This window comes from Parus major, chromosome 2, assembly GCF_001522545.3.
Source record: "Parus major isolate Abel chromosome 2, Parus_major1.1, whole genome shotgun sequence".
Lineage (NCBI taxonomy): Eukaryota > Metazoa > Chordata > Aves > Passeriformes > Paridae > Parus > Parus major.
In genome coordinates this window covers 113,561,543-113,566,796 of record NC_031769.1, presented here as the reverse complement: position 1 = coordinate 113,566,796, position 5,254 = coordinate 113,561,543, and positions in this window count along the sequence as shown.

Here is a 5,254-nt window from a genome sequence, read left to right as displayed (position 1 = left end):
CGCCCCTTCCCCGGCCCGCGGCGCACAAAGGGGACCCCGCGCTGCCGCCTTTGTTCGGCCGAGCGGCGCCGGGAGGGGAGGGCGGCACGCCGGGCGCTTCTCCCACACGGAGATTGTTCCTGCGGCACTGGCAGGCGCGGTGCAACTTCCCCGGAGTTAATTTGGGTCTGCGATGAAAACTCCTCCACCTGTGCCAAGCGCTGCTCGGCATCCAGCACTAAAGTCAGCCTACGCGCGGTGCTTCAGCTGCCTGTTTATGCCTCAGGAGCTGACTGGTGACTCCTGTTAAATTAAGGGTGGGATTTTTATTGCTCAGGGTAGATGCCATCTCGAAGATTGGTATCGTAATATTCTGTGTTTGGCAGCAACCAAGAAGTATTGAAAAACGAATTTAAGCTAGACCTTTGCCCCATTTTTGTGGTAGGTCACAGATCTTTCAAACGTGGCTACTCGTTTGCCTATCGATCTATATGTTCAATTAAGGTACCTTTCTCAAAGCTTTTTTTTATTTCTTCACAATACTTTAGTGCTCATCCTATAAATCTGCTCCAAGCTTAAAGATTTAGTCATTCAGTTCAGGTACCTGAGGTCAACACTTGCAGTCCTGCCACACCAGTTAAAACAGTAGAAGGAGGAGAATTTCCCCTCATTCACATCTGATTTAAAAGCAGCTAAAATGTGACAGAAATACCTTTGTATGAGGCCTTCTCTGAAGGATAGTTAGACTTTAGTCGTTTGCATAGAGTTGGAATGAGCAGTCACTGTATATCTACCAGTGGACTTTTAAGAAGGCAGAATCAAAAGGAGACTACCCTGGTGTTGTTAAAACCAGGAGTAAACTCTAAGTAGCCTCCTTTAGAAGGTCTTTTCACATAATGTTCATTAAGCCCCAGCAGTTAAAAGATCCCACCTGGGAGCTCTCACTATGCAGAGCTCTGCTTCCCAGACTGAGAGGGGCAGAGCCGCGCAGAGCTTTAGATGCTCAGCCAGGTCCTCAGGTTTAGTACTAGACCATGTTGCATTTTTGTGCTCCAAAGAACGAGATGATGTATCAGTTCCTCTAGCTATTATCTAGAAATTTTTATGCATGGTCCATGAGGTATGTGAGGAAGGAGGGGAACCTGTGGCATCTGAGCTCTTCCACATTACCCCCATAGACCTTCTGTTTCCTGAACATGTTAGCATAGCTGCATCAGAAAAAGGGAATGAAAAGTATGTGCATTTGAACCTTTACTCCCGTAGCTGTGTTGTAGGGGAATAATTTTTTTGTTTTATCTTAAAATTAAAAAAATTATGTGCTTGGGGGTAAGAAGTCTGAAAATGTAAAACAATGTAGTTAGCATGAAGAAGCCTGCCTAAGACATCAGTCAGCCTTAAATAAAGCCAGTGTGCAGAAGTGTAAGATGTATCCTAGGTGCTAGTGAGGTCTGCTTGCTGCACTATGCACCAGGGCCAGAAGCCAACCATCGTCCCTGCAGCGTGTTCTGAATGGAGCCTCTGCTGCACAATAGCATAGTCATTTGTCACATGTTCGATCCACAGGCATCCCACCTCTTGTGGCCAACTTTTACAGGATGTGCATTGTGCCCTTCATTCTTTAGGCTGGATGTACGTAGTAAGGGGAGGAGCAAGTAAATGCAGCTCTAATGTGAAATTAAATGACCTGTCCTGGCCAGAAAATTTCCCAATTCCTAGTCAAAACAGAGGCTTATAAATATTTTAACTTCAATATACAGACTTTTTCTAAAGCCTAAGTGCATGTATAGCAGTCTTGTTGTGCCCATTCTGACAAAACAAGAATTAAGGAGTTGTTTCTTACACTACTACCTGAAAAGTTTTTCACATCCAGGCATCAGATGATGGATAGCTTTATTAAATTATGCCACACTGTGCAGCTGCTGCCTCTGGGAAGAAGTACAGAATAATACAATTAATGCCTCACATTTTAATATGGCTACTAAAATATGATCTTTGTTCTTGCTGTCTAGACTAGTGACAGAAGCCTCAGACAGATGACCAGCCCACTGAAGCAGTGGTTAGAGGTCCTCCCACTACAAGGCAAGCTACAGCCTTGAGCTCACCATGAATACCCATGGACTTTATCATGTGCCAGATCACTTTAATGAAGCCAGCACCCTGGCCCTAAGATGATGTTTAGGGTACATTAAATGATTATCCTTGTACACAAACCTTTGTATTTCAAAATACTATAACCCCCGATTTATAAATCATATCTAAGACAAGAAACTAATTTTATAGACGTGTGTGAACCTGATTAAATATGCTCAATAAGGCTGTTAAATAGGAGTAAAAATTGTGCATAAAAAATTGTGTTGTCTGGATCTAAGTCAAGAACCCCTGGAAATGAACATAAAATTATCACATTCCAGACTGATTTCTTCTTTGTGCTTTCCAAATAACAGATTATTAAAAAAATGCATTAATCCTCTCAGTCCATTAAAATATTTCACAACTTTCAAAAGGTTTTGAGATTAAAAAAAAATACAATAAAACCCCACCTATTGATCATAACTCTCTTCTTAAATCCATATTCTTGTCAGACCAAGAATGAAGCTCTAATCAATAGGTTTACTCAGAAACAGCTGACACCACTTAAAATCGTGTTAATTAATGCAGGTTCTCAAGGTGCAGTTCTAATGCAGACAAGCTGTGTCCACCTTAAACAGAGCCTCGTTATTGTTCACGCTTCTTGAATCTGCCATTAATAGTAAGTCTCCATCTCACAGCTGCTGCTAAACCTAAGGCCTGCTTGCATTCAAAGAGGATTTTAGTTGTAGTTTGGCACTGTATATGCTATTCACAATGTCACCTGTAGCTATAAGAATGACTGAGAACAAAGCCACTCATTTTCCACTTGTTAGCTCTAAAATCCCTGCTGTGGAAAGTTTGGGGTTTTGATATGTCTTCCTTGTGTAGACTTATGTGTAATGCTCAAATACATTAAAAAATGCAGACTGCTGCCTGAATTACTGCAGCACTCAGGCTGAATAAGCCACAGCAACTCAAGTCCTGAGTGGTGCAGCCTTCCTAGCTGCTCCTACCCCTGTAAGGGTGTATAATATTTATCCTTGTAAATATTCTGTCCAGTCTACTGACCAGGAGGTGTGAGTTGGGGTCAGCCACAAGCTCAGCTGACCAAGCTGTAACCTGCAGCAGCTACCCCCTCACCAAGTATTTTAGTGCACTTGGCCAAACCCATTAGTGAGGCATGTGCACGATCTCTGATGGTCAGCCTGGTCTGCCTGCTCAGACTATCCAGCCATCGCCTCAGCTGTGCCTGCTGAGGTGGGAGTGAGATGGCCAGACAAAACACTGCTTCAGCCATCACAGCTGGATCAGCCCTTGTCTGCACATTACTGAGTTGCATGAACACATTCAACAAAGCTCAGTGAGCAATATTTCACAAAAACATGGCTGAGTTCTCCAGTCCTGTATTTGCTCTGGAGAGTATTATACAAGTTTGGGGGTTTTTTACTTTCATCATGAGCTCTGTAAGAAAATGTGAGCAACATGTTACTCAGGCTATAAATGGTGCAGGTATTTAGGAGTGCTGGGAAAAGTATTTTCTCAGGATTGTTTGAAGCAGGGGGCTGAAGACAAAGGAGAGGTGTTAGTCATACTGACCCATTCTTCTGGTGCTCAGTAAAAGGGAGATACAAGCCAGAAACCTCCTCCTCAGCTTCTTGAAGGTTTCAGCACTACTTGGAATCATATAATGGTTTATGTTGGAAGAGACCCTTAGGGTCCTCCAGTTCCAGTGCCACTGCCAAAAGCAAGGATACCTTCCAGTAGACAAGGTTGCTCAGAGCCCAGTCCAACCTGGCCTTGAAAATTTTCAGGGATAGGAACCTGTTTCACCACCCTCATAGTGAAGGATTTCTTCCTTATCTAATCTAAACCTACCCTCTTTAAGTTTAAAGCCCTTGCCCTTGCCCTATCTTTAGAACTGTTTATTTTCCAGTTTTGGAAGGTGTGTGGATGTAACGCCAGCCAAAATGAAGGAACTGAAAGATGTGAGGCCATGACTGTGTCACCTGACATCCTGCCTCAACCCATGCAAGCAGAGAAATAAAGGCACGTCTGCTCCTGTTTCCTACATATACCTACTTAGAGAACACAGACACATTAAAGCTGAGCCAGACAGATATATTTTCTTTAATTAGCTTGTCCTTTTAAGAGTCCCAGGAAAATTGTTATAAGAAATACCATATAATTGCCCTAGAACAAATGAGATATGTATTTAAATACCCTTTATTACTAACATTGCATAAGCATTCCAACAATCAAATCTAACAGTTTGTTATCATAGTTGCAATCCCTTTGGCTTAGTAGCAGCAAAATGAATAGCATGTCATATCTCTTATCACCAAATAGCTGCCTGCCTTTGTAAACAAAACTGTCAAGACTGATTCTCCATACACATTTGCAAATTATACTCGTTGGTTATGTGACTTGCAGCATATTTAGTGTGCTGCCAAGGGAATGCTACCCTCACATCAGTTTTACATGTTACCAATATCTTAGTATTGTCCAGGAGCAGTTAGATACCTTGCCAACTGTGGCTTGATTTCACCAATGTCTCCTACAGATCCCAGATGAAAAACCTACTTTTTATCTAGTTTAGAAACATTCAAACCTAGTATGTAAATGAGAAATAAATGTGATATCCGGATATTCAGCTTGCTCCAAAGAGCCCTGTGTCCTCATCCTAGCACCATCATTTTACTTACTGCCTGGCCAGAAGGAATTCAATTCCTTGTCTCAATTTAACTGTGTACAATATAATAATAATATCACTCATTCAGTGGTGGAGGAGAGTTAATTAGTTGTAATGTGTACCCTGTGCTCTAAGGATATAGAGCAAAATATGAACTTATACTATAAGTTCAACCCCCCCCATCTTTGACATTTAATGTTTCTTGAATTTTATTTCATCTGCATAATAAATACAGAGGACAAAACTGATAGTCCCTGACATTCCCTTTTTGTGATTTTTATATGGAAAAACCTCTGACCATACCACATTAACTGTAATATATATTAAAATACTGATACTAAAATTGCTGTAATTTTGTTGCTTTCACTTATAGAAGTAGGCTCATTTTTTTTGTATGAAAGCAACTATCATGCTAGTTTTGACATTTTATGTAAATGATGTGTAATAAAGTTATGTCATTTCAACAGAGAATTCTAATTAGTTGCCAGTAACACAATATAGTCTTGTATAATTACA